The sequence below is a fragment of the Scyliorhinus canicula genome, chromosome 18 (assembly GCF_902713615.1).
Source record: "Scyliorhinus canicula chromosome 18, sScyCan1.1, whole genome shotgun sequence".
Classification (NCBI taxonomy): Eukaryota; Metazoa; Chordata; class Chondrichthyes; order Carcharhiniformes; family Scyliorhinidae; genus Scyliorhinus; species Scyliorhinus canicula.
The window spans coordinates 62,349,954-62,362,197 of NC_052163.1; the positions used below are offsets into that span (position 1 = coordinate 62,349,954).

At 47.7% G+C, this 12,244-nt stretch overlaps 1 protein-coding gene across 3 annotated transcripts in view; it reads right to left on the reverse strand.

Moving 5' to 3' along the window:
* The window catches only part of spata20 (spermatogenesis associated 20), a 590,771-nt gene that overhangs the window by 79,062 nt on the left and 499,465 nt on the right, over nucleotides 1-12,244 (reverse strand). The gene's annotated exons all lie outside the window — the stretch shown is intronic.

Genomic DNA, 12,244 nt, shown 5'->3' on the forward strand with positions numbered 1-12,244 from the left:
CGAACAGGCGCCGGAATGTGGCGACTGGGGGATTTTCACAGTAACTTCATTGCTGATTTACTGTAAGCCTACTTGTGATAATAAAGATTATTATTAATAAATATACGGGCACATCCTCCCCGTGTGTGCGTGGGTTTCCTCCGGGTGCTCCGGTTTCCTCCCACAGTCCAAAGATGTGCGGGTTAGGTGGATTGGCCATGCTAAATTGCCCGTAGTGTCCCAAAAAGTAAGGTTACGTAGTGTCCCAAAAAGTTGTTGGGTTACGGGTATAGGGTGGATACGTGGGTTTGAGTAGGGTGATCATTGCTCGGCACAACATCGAGGGCCGAAGGGCCTGTTCTGTGCTGTTCTATATCACTGTTCCTTCACTGTACCTTGGCAACATCCTGGAACTCCCTCCCTAATAGCACTGTGGGTGTACTTACACCTCCAGGACTGCAGCGGTTCCAAATGGTAACTGATGACCTTCTGAGGGGCAACTAGGTAAGCAAATGCTTGCCTAACCAACGAAGCCCACATTATGTAAATTAATTTTTAAAAAGCACTCTTACCATTGCATCAGATGATTGAAGGGTGGGTGATCATTCTGCTCTCAGGAAGCAAATCGATTCTGGAAACCTTTTATTGAGGCAGAATCCTTCCATTTTAACAGGATTCCAGATTTAACCAAAGTTAATGGATATCCTGGGCCTTCAGAATGGATCCATCCGGTAAATGCTTTTAAAGTACTGCTTGTGGGCTGAGAGGTGCATTACTGAAGGAGTGCTGCACCATGTCTGCTCTCTCACATGGACAATGACACAATTTTGAAGCACAATTGCGGGTTTCTGTCTGCTGTGCTGGTCAACATTTATCTCTCAATTAGCATCATGAAAAACATTAACTAGTTATTTAGTTATTGTAGTTCACATGACCTTGCTGTGTATAAATCTGCTGCTACTGTTTCTACCGTGACAAAAGTGACTGCACTTTAATATACTTAATTGGCTGACAAATGCTTTGGATGAGAAAGGTGCTACACAAATGCAAGTTATTTATTTTCTTTATGAACACCACATGTCCCTAAAAGGTTGGTTGGTGTCATGTGTTTGCTACTTGCACTGTGACATCAATAGCACAGGGACAACTTAAATTGCCTAAGCTGTGAAAACAAACTTAATTTTTCACTTAAAAATTGTTCAGCCATTTGTCCTACTTCTCGATTCCCTTTCTATTCTTCCTTCATATGCACTTTATATTACTTATTTTAATTTCACTCTTATTTGCATTTTTATAGGTGAAGATATTTATACTGTTCTGGAGATCAAAACTGTGCAATTTTTAAAATTTCAAATGTACTAATTTTTCAGCAAGTGAACAGAATAAGTTTGGAGCGAGGTCCATCATGGTAGAATGATCACTTCAAATAAGGTCTACTTATTGCCAATGCTCAACGGTGCAGAGATGCAGCAATTAAATTCACCCAAAGGTCTTCAGAGCACCATCTGCAAATTGTGACATTTAATAAAAATTCAATAGCGACAAATAATTATTAACTTCATTAAGTCTGTCCTTGAGGATCATTTTGAATATCTGTTTTTAAATAATGGGTAATGATGGCTGTTCCCCAGGTGTCTCTGAGCAAGAGCTTGGTCTAGTCATGGAGTCTCTGGGGACCTTTAAAAATGGTGGGCAGGACCTAGCACTGGAAGTCTTGATCCCGTTTCTGACAGGTCCTATTTTCACCAGTAGGGGAATGGGGCAGGACATGAATCAAACGTGAGGGAATTCAAATTCAGGGTTGCCATTTGAACTCAATGCTGTGTTCAAACAGACCCCATTTGCACTGGAGAAAGGACATTATGCTGTCGTGTGTGAGTTATGAATTCTTAAAATAAATGTGTGCAATCGCACCTTTTATTAGTTTTCTTGGGTTGAGTAACTAGTTACTCTTTCTTAAACTGAAGAAAACCTGTTTTGATCAGTGTCATGTGAGAGTACCTTTAAGAAATAAGTGTTTAAGAAATGTACCTTTAAGAAATGGATGTTTATCAGTGATGTCAGAGTGTGGGTGGAGCTGGTTGGTCTGTCAGCTTTTTACTTTTCGTTCTAGGCTGTTTGCTGCAGGGTGTGTTTTAGTTTCATTTTCAGAGCTGGATAGCTGCGGTCACAGCCAGAAGGTGTATGAGTCTCTCTCTCTCTGTAATCTAAAAACTGTAAAACAATCTTTCATGATTTAAACGAATAACTGCTCTCAGTCGTGACTTTAACCTGATGTGCTTCTGTTTAAAAGGTTTTTTTTTTTAAAGTCTTCTGGATGTTAAAAGGGCAGCTTACGGATTACTTAGTGTTGTATTATTTGGGGGTTATATTTGAATTGATAGTTGCTAAGATGTTCACTGTTTTAAAAAGGTTAACTTGGGTTCATAGAATAAACATTGTTTTGCTTTAAAAAATACTTTTCCATTTCTGCTGTACCACACCTGTAGAGTGGGCCGTGTGCTCCCCATACCACAATCTATTAAAAGTTGTGGGTCAGGTGAACTCCTTGATACACTTTGGGGTTATCTAAACCCTGGCCCATAACACAGCTCTTTACAAAGAAATATATATTTAGATTCAAAAAGGCATTTGTGAGGAAAATATATATTTAAAAATGTTTTGTTGTGTCCAATCGATGGAGCTGATTAAAGGGATGCCAGTTCACTCCTCCTCACCTGGTCACAACAGTACTAATCTGCTTACCTCAACACCAATTTACACAGGGTTCAGGTAAGAATCCAGAGATGATAACCCTTGACGCCTTCTTTTTTAAATATTTATCTCCTTAGTACACTCTAAACAGGACTTATTGGGCGCGATTCTCCGCTCCCCACACTGGGTGGGAGAATCGCGGGAGGGCCGGGCAACTCATTTCATGCAGCCCTGGCGCCCCCCGCGATTCTCCCACACCCCGCTCGCAGAATCGGCGCTCGCCGCAAAAAACAGCGAGCGGCGATTCTCCGGCCCGGATGGGCTGAGCGGCCTGCTGTCCGCGACCGTTTCACGACGGCGGCAACCACACCTGGTCGCTGCCGTCGTGAACATGGGCGCCAAAGGCCCGTTTGAAGCTTGTGGGGGGCGGAGAGGGGAATGAGCACCACGGCCGTGCTCGGGAGGGCACTGGCCCGCGATCGGTGCCCACCAATCGTCGGGCTGGCGTCTAAAAGCGACGCACTCTTTCCCCTCCGCCGCCCCGCAAGATCAAACCGCCACGTCTTGCGGGCAGTGGAGGGGACGACGGCCACCGCGCATGCGTGGGTTTGAGCCGTCAGCCGTCGGCTGCCATGCATTTGCAGGTTGATTCATTTAACAGAGTAAATAAAGTGAGATGATTTTGAGGTGGCTCCTACTCTGACATGAGGTCACCTTTTATTGACAAATTCATTCTTAAGATACATGTGTTGTTGGAAAGATTGCCATTTAAAAAAAAAAATGTTTATTCATTTGCAGGATGTGGGTGTTGTTGGCTAGGCCAGATGTATTGTCCATTCCAAATTGTCCTGCAAAAGGTGGTGGTGAGCTTCCTTCTCGAATGATTGCGGTCCTTGTGGTGTAAGTACACCTGCAGTGCTGTCAGGGAGGGAGTTTCAGGATTTACACCCAGCGATAATGAAGGAACAGTATTATGATTCTGGACCAGACCCCATCAGTTGCTAGGATACCGGACAGAAACCCAATATGAGGAAAGGATACTTTGCTCCAGGAGTGATTTGAAACACAAATAGGGATATGGTGCATTAAAACAACCTTTATTCCTAACATAGTATTAATAACTACAACATCATAAAGAAAATAGCTGACAATTACCAGCTAAACAATGACAATGAATCACTAAATCTTAACTGCTGTCTTTTATCTCCACTCATGGCAAAACCCATTTCCGGTCAAAATCCACTTTTAAAGACAGTTAGCCAACCCAGGAATACTTGCTGTAAAGAGATGTCTTAGATAGATCTTTCAGGAAGCACATTGCAGATTCTTGCCTGTGTCAAACTACTGTTTAACCTGCCAGCCTTTTCAGAAACTGCTTTTCTGTTCACAGTCAAAATCTTTTCAACTAAACCTCTTTGAGAGAAACTGCTAGTCTGTTCAGAAACAGATCAACACTGAGCTCCAAAACTCAACACCTGAATGCCACGCACATTCATCCCAGCCAACAAGATGGCACTAAGACCAGAGGTACCAAGGTTTACAGATGCCGAACTGGAGATCCTGCTGGATGCTGTGTTGGAGAGGTGGGCGACACTGTACCCCGGAGTGGGATAGAGGCTGCCAGCCTTCGCCTTTCGCGGGCCTGGACGCAGGTGGCAAAGGTTGTCAGCGCCATGGGACTGCCCAGCAGTGCGAAAATAAAATGGATGAACTCCTCAGGGTGAATAGGCAGAACTGTGTCCTGGCATCTTCCCCTGTCCCACACACCTGTAAACGCCCCTCCCCTCACCAGGAGTGTGGTCGAACCCCCCCCTGCACCGCAAGCTGGCACCTATACCGGCCGTCATGGCTAGGTGCTCTGGCCACTGAAGCCACCAGATACCCACCCCCTGGGTTGCATGAGTCGGACTGTCTCACACTGTGTTTTCCTTTTCCCCCCTAACCTCCCTCCCCCAGGAGAAAGCCGCACAAAACCTCCGAGAGAAGGAGAAGACTGCCGGACCTGCGGCCCCTCATCGCAGCAAGACAGGGGGCACTGGACGTGGTCAGAGGACCTGAAGATAGGGCAGTCGCCGGGCGAACGTCTGCATCGGGCGAGGAAGTGAGAGCCCGCTGAGTTGCGGTTCCCCATGGCATGTGTATCACTCCCCCACCACCACACCCACACCAACCACCACCCCAAAACCCCGCTCCACCACCGATACGCCCTTCTCGCCACCGCCTCCACCCCCCCCGCCCCCCACACACTCCCCACACACCCCACCACTCCCAATCCTGCACACTGCCCAGGCTGCAATGCAATCATGCGTCTTGTCTGGTGGGAGCTGCTGGTGATGAGGTGGGCCATCTGGTGTCCCCCAGCCCCAACTCCAGGATTCAAGCAGCGCGACGATGACACTGACACAAAAAGGAACCATTGACCTGCATCTCGTGATACCCCTGAGCTTGAATCTGGGGAAGAGGCGACTTCCCATCATAGCTGTGTCCAACACCCTCCACCATTCCAGAGACACCAACCTCGGTTGGGCGCTTTAGTGAAGAGGCTCCTGGAGCAATATCTGGTGCGCACCAGACATATGCTCCGGTACAGCAGGTGGCGGTAGGAGGGGACGACGGACGGACGGTTGGAAGGCGGGCTGACCCCAGGAATTAGCTGCCACCCAGATGGGTTTTGGGCTTCTGAAATGGAGGGTCTCATCGATTGTGGAGATGCAATCGCACAGCCAGGGACTACACGAGGGGTTAACAGTGAGCATTCAGCAGCTGCAGGTGCAGTTGGAGGAGTCTAACCACGTGCAGGAGCAGGAGGTGGTGGCGACTATGTGCGCCACGCAGGCCAACATCACAGGGATGATGTCCACGGTGGAGGGCCTTGGGAACGAAGATTTCGGCCATGGGTCAACATGTCCAAGGCCTGGGGCAATCATTGCAGGCGGTGGCAGAGGTCCAGCAGAGGGCAGCCCGATCACAGTAGCCATGTACCAGAGTCACCTGGACATTACAGTGGTGCTCCAGAGCGTAGTCCAGTCACAGCGGGCAATGGCTGTGGGCATTGGCGGCATTGCCCAGGTGCTGGCCGACGTGGCACAGACACAGATGGTGGGATTCACCGCAATTGGCGGAGTGGCCCGTACCGGCGCTAAGAGCGGTGTGAACCACTCCGGCATCGGGCTGCCCGGAAGTTGCCGGATCCTCTGAACGTCTGGGCGCTAGGCCGGCGCAGGAGGGATTGGCGCCGCGCCAACCGGCACCAAAGGGCCGGCAAGAGTTGGCGCATGCACAGGACTACCGGCATGTTCTGGCGCATGCGCAGGGGCTTTTTACTCCGTGCCGGCCATGGCGGAGCCTTACAAAGGCTGGTGCGGGGAGAATGAGTGCCCCCACAGGCGCGCCTGCAGATCGGTGGGCCCCGATCGCAGGCCTGGTCACCGTGGGGCCCCCCCTCCAGGCCGGATCTCCTCCCCCCCCCCCCGAGGACCATGCTACCTGGGACACCCGAGCAGCAGCTGGGCCCCATCCAGGTCCGGTCGGCCCAGAAGACGGCCGCTAAAGGATGCCCAGGTTACAGGGCCGTAATTGCAGCCGGCTGCCTTCATGATGTACTGTCTGGGGACCCACTGAAACATAGCGCTAGAGCCTGTAAGTCCAGAATGGTGGACACCAGTTAGGTTGGCACGGGTGCAGGGCATAGTGTTAGGCACTTGGGCACAAACCTACAACCCGCCTCGGTGCTCTGTGAGGTGGGTGTGTGGATAGGCTGGTCTGAGCTGGGGGATTCCAGTACCGGTGAGGGGCTAGCACCGACGCCTCGTGAAACACCCGCAGAATACGCGGAAAACAGTGGGAGAATTTCCAGGTCTGTGCTGGACACGTGCAGGGCTAACAAGCTACAGCCGTGAGTACACCCACACCCCCCACATGGGCACCAATTGCGCTCGACAACATGGTGTTGGATCGCATGCCCGCCCGCCCACCCTGACCCCACAGCCCGGCCACCCCCCACTACTGCCCCCAGCCCTGGCGGAAGGCCCCCAGCCCGCGTCACAACTGTTGGCCACGTATGCCAGTGCTGGACACTGTCCGTACGCCCTCTCTCTCCTCGCGGCCACCACGCTAGGCTCACAACCATTGAGACCACACGTGGCCTGCGCTATCAGGAACGCGGTCCATCAGAAGCGGAGCATTTTGGGTGGACCCAATAATGAGATGCGAACGCGGTCGCAACTGAGCATGGCGCTCATTGCAATGATGCCGATTTGGAGGAGGCAAAGCATCGTGATTCGGCCCAAACGACACCTGCTGAGATTTTGGCATTGTGAGCTATTCTCCACCCGATCGCCGTTCCCGATTTTGGCGTCGGGCAACGGAGAATCCAGCCCATAGTATTTACAATTATCCCGAAACAACACTATTCAACACAGTGAATACAATATACTTAATTGCGATCTTTATTCTGACTTAAACAACAAAACCATCTCAGCTCTCAATCCACTGTAACTACCAATGCCATATAGGAATACTTGCTTTACAGAGATGTTCTTTGAGAAAGAGATCTCTTGATACTGCTTTACAGAAAATATCTGACTTGTCAGATTCATGCAGAAACTCTGGCTGTTTGTCTTCAGAAGCTGTTTCCCAGCTAGTTTCACAGGGAATCCCCTCAATCGAGACAATGTTCCATTAGCCCCAAGCTTTTTTACAGTGCTTTAATTGCACCCCTGACTCCCAACCTTTTAAACTTTGATGTATTTCAAAACATGACTGCAGCAGACAAACATGACTGCAGTGAACCAAATCCCTACAATGCAATATATCCGAAAGTTCTACATTCATCACACTTCCCTGCTGCTGCCGCCCATGTCCTTTTTAAAAAAATTAGAGTACCCAATTATTTTTTTCGAATTAAGGGGCAATTTAGCGTGGCCAATTCACCCACCCTGCACATCTTTTGGGGTTGTGGGGGTGAGACCCACACAGACACGGGGATAATGTGCAAACTCCACATGGACAGTGACCTGGGGCCGGGATCGAACCCGGGTCCTCGGTGCTGTGAGGCAGCAGTGCTAACCACTGCGCCCCCATGCTCCAGCTGCTCTTGTCCTTCTAGATGGTAGTGTCTGTGGGTTTGGAAGGTGCTGCTTGAGAAGTCTATCACCCACCTTAAGTTGCCCTTGAGCAGACTGTTTGAATGTTCTTCTCAAACCAATGCAGTCCATTTGATGAAGGTACTTCAACAATGTGAATTTCAGAAATTTGAATTAATCAGTAGTGATGAAGGAACAAAATAAATCTTCTCTTTCACAGGGGGGGGGTTGGGGTAATTAAACAGATATATTTGAGCATCCAGTGTTTCATTTATACATATGTGAATTTATAAAAATAAAGTTGAGATTTATGTATTTAACATAGTAGGCTGGGTTTTAATATTTCCTGATGTCTGACCTGTTTTATTATGGTAATATTAGTGTTTGTTTCAGTGTCACAATGAACTGTATCAGTTATTCTGCAGGTACATGGAGTACGATATTAATAGAACGTTTATGACGATCTGTTTTCCTGACGTAAAGCCCTCCCTAGGATACACAATTGTCATTCCTCTATTACTGCCAGTTCATTGCCCAGTCTTTTCTTCAGTCTTTTGTTCCGAAGGATTTGGTCTATACCACCGATGTCAGTGCTAACAGACTCAGGCATGCTGCTAACAACAGATAAAGCTCTAAGGGGAGCTCTCCTTTACTTGGCTTTGTAGTGTAGATAAAGCCTGTGTACAGTTTCAGAATTTTTGCTGTCACTAGATGTAAAAACAGGCTCTGGTTCTAAAGATAGGGGAGGTTTGAAAGTACATGGCAGCTAACTCTTTGCTTTGGCTCAGATGGCAGATGCACCATTCATTTTGGCACGACTCCTCTAAACCAAGAAGGGCATCACAGTGACACAGTGATTAGCACTGCTATCTCACTCTGCCAGGGACCCAGGTTCAATTCCGGCCTTGGGTGACAGTGGAGTCTCCTTGTGGGTTTCCTCCGGGTGCTCCAGTTTCCACCCACAGTCCAAAGATGAGCAGGTTTGGTGAATTGGCCATGCTAAAATTGCCCCTTCCTGTCCAAAAGTGTGGGGGAGTAGGCCTGGGTAGCGTGTTCTTTCAGAGGGTCGGTACAGGCTGCTGGACATGAATGCTGTTGTACAGGGCGGCAGACAGGGACCATGGAAGGGGGAGGGAGAATCAGATTTCTGGCTGAGCAGGAATCATAGTATGGTGAAATCAGAAGGACAGAGGTCAATGAGGACAGAGATAATGGGTTGGATAGAGGAATTAAATGGGGATACATCATGTGGGGATTGGAGGTGGAAGAGATTACGGGGTGGATGTGCACTATTGTAGTGAGGGGCAAGTCTGGATAATGTGACAAGGGAGGCAGATATTGGTAGGTTACCCTGGGCATCAGAGTCCTCCTGGCCCACAAGCAGTACTGGAAAGGCAATTACTTCTGAATCTGACTGTTTGCCTCTCTTTTCAGCTAACATGCCTTCCAAGCTTTGGGAAATCCAGCCCACAACCATTTATCCAAATGGCTGGTAAAATCTGAAGCCCGCAACGTTTTTTAAATATTATAATAACCGATTCGCCTCGACAGCAGACTACTCATCCGAACTCAACCTGACTTGGGTAAACTGCTTGGATTAACGTTTGTGTGGACCACACAGAATTCCTACAGTGCAGAAGGAGGCCAATCGGCCATTGAGTCTACACAGATCCTATGAAAGAGCAACCTACCTAGGCCCAATCCTCCACCCTATACCCGTAACCCCTCCCAGGGGGTATTTAGAATATCCAATCCACCTAACCTTTGGATTGTGGGAGGAGCACCTGGACGAAACCCACACAGACACTGGGAGAATGTGCAAACTCTACACAGTCATCCGAGGCCGGAATCAAACCTGGGTCTCTGGCGCTGTGAGGCAGCAGTACTAATCACTGTGCCACCATGCTGCCAGAACTAAATGATGCACTGGCGAGGTCTCCTTTAAATATGCTGATCTGAGTCACGCCTGAGAGTGAGATCCAGATTGCGGCATTTCGTGAGATTCCATTGAATCTTGCAAGACGTTTCGAGCTTCGTAAATCTCGCGAGAGGAGAGTTTCAATGGTCTCGTACCGACACCAAGTCGTGGGCGGTGAGACCGCTGGTTCATGCCCCATGTTTCCTATGTATGCTCCACCTGACCTGGGAGTATTTGATAGAGCTTTCTTTACTCAACTTCCAACCTGTGTTGTACTTCATTTGGGAGTTAAAGAGATTCAAATGGAGCATGAACTCCATGACATTAATTCTCCATTAAAGGAAAATACGGTGCAGAGAATTTTCAGTATAGAATGTTCCCTCTTTTGATTTCCTGACAGGTTTTCCTCCTGTATTCGATTCAGAAAGAAGAATTCACTATCATCATGCCTTGTTTCCGTTATCCTGCGCTATCCATAAACGGAATCTAGATGGGCCATCTAACTTGTGCCATACATGTCCTAGAAAGGTTTCACCATGTCGTGTAGAGTAAGCTGTCCTCTGCATCTCCAGATATAACTGATCCATGGATTATAACTAAAATGGACACAGCACCACTTCCCAAACCAAGAATATAAAAGATTTACCAAAGGAAATGAAAGAAACTTTTCAGTTTTCTGCTGCTGTAGAAAATGAAAGACGTATCAGGCACAGCAGTCAAAAGGCCAATGGGCTTTGTTGCTGTCACTTTCTTGTTACATCTGTCAACTTCAAATTGCCTTTGTTATTTTTGTCTGTTATTTCCATCAAACAGACAAATGAAAAGCCCATGCCATTCATCAGGGCAGAGAGAACTCTGGTGAACCTCAGGGGATTTTAACATCAATACTGCACTGTCAAAACAACTCAATCACAGAACAAGGGTTAAGGTAGTAATTGGTGTTCTGAGGGAGCCAATATTCTCCAAGATGTTAAACTATGGACAGTGCTAAATTTTGAGGTTCTTTCATGGCCACTTCCACAAGCTCTAACCATACCACAACTTGTAACCAAAAGGAATGAATCCAAAGAATGACAATATAAATGAAATATATGTGATGTGTTGGCTTGTGTAGGCTGGAGAGGTGAACAGACACTTCCAACACAGATGAAGGTTCAACTCAATTTTATTAACTACTTCTAACTAACTAACACACGATGACTGTGGGTCTAAATAATGCTAACTTGAACTAGAGACCTAAGCCTTGTCTGAACCAGTTGATTCTCTCAGCACGTGTTGTGAGTCTGTGCTGGACTGAATAAGTTCCTGTTACACTCAGAGACAGCATCCAGAATGAGCGGGAACCGTGGTGCCCTCTGCCTTTATAGTGTGTGTATTCTAACTGGTGATTGGCTGCGGTGTTTGTATATGTTGATTGGTCCCTGTGTGTGTCCATCAGTGTATGTCTGCACCATGATATATTGGTATATATTATGACACTATGAAAAAGTGGGAGAGGCTCATAAATTGAGCCACTGCTATTGTCTGTGCAGATAATTAACTCAATTACATTTACCTTGTATTGGCTACAAGCCCCCTGGTCCCGTCTTCAGGATTCAGAGTGAAAACCTCAAAAAATCAAAAATGGCCCTTGAATCAAAGTTACCTCAAAAAGATTGAGCTACTCAAAGTATTGCACAATCTGCACATGACACAAGAGACGCTTAGCAGATATTGGCTCTCCTCCTGAGCTCGCTAGTTTCTCATGGAGTATAAAAACTGGCACTGAACAGTTGGGCTGTTTCTGTGCTGTACACTTGATGTAAGAAACTATCTATGTGCCTTAAAGTGCTGCAGATGGCTCCAAAATGACTGGCGAAGGGCAGGTCTAATGTCCCCTTCCTCAACCAAAATAAGGTGAGCACGGGTAGGGAATTTCTTTTTTTTTAAAATTGTTTTTATTAAAGCTTTTTTCAACCAGAATTTTTACATAACAGAAAAATAAACGAAAAATATTTAACAAAAACTAGGTGGGTGTTATTATTATACAAAACTCAAATATACATTAAATAGACAATTCCCCCCACCTGAACCCCTCTCACCCCCAACCCCCGCCCCCCCCCCCCCCCCCAGTTGCTGCTGCTGCTGACATTTTACAGCTCCCCATGAAAGTCAAGGAAAGGTTGCCACCGCCTGGAGAATCCCAGCAAGGATCCTCTCAAGGCAAACTTTATTCGCTCCAGGCTGAGGAACCCCGCCATATCACTAACCCAGGTCTCCACGCGCGGGGGTTTCGAGTCCCTCCACATTAACAAGATCCGTCTCCGGGCTACCAGGGAGGCAAAGGCCAAGACTTCGGCCTCTTTCACTTCCTACACTCCCAGATCCTCCGACAGCCCAAAGATCGCTATTGTTGGACTCGGCTTCACCTGTGCGTCCAAAATCCTGGACATAGCCCTCGCAAAGCCCTGCCAGAATTCTTTAAATGCCGGGCATGCTCAAAACATATGGACATGGTCCGTCGGACTCCCTGCACATCTTGCGCACCTGTCCTCCACCCCAAAGAACTTGCTCATTCTCGCCGTCGTCA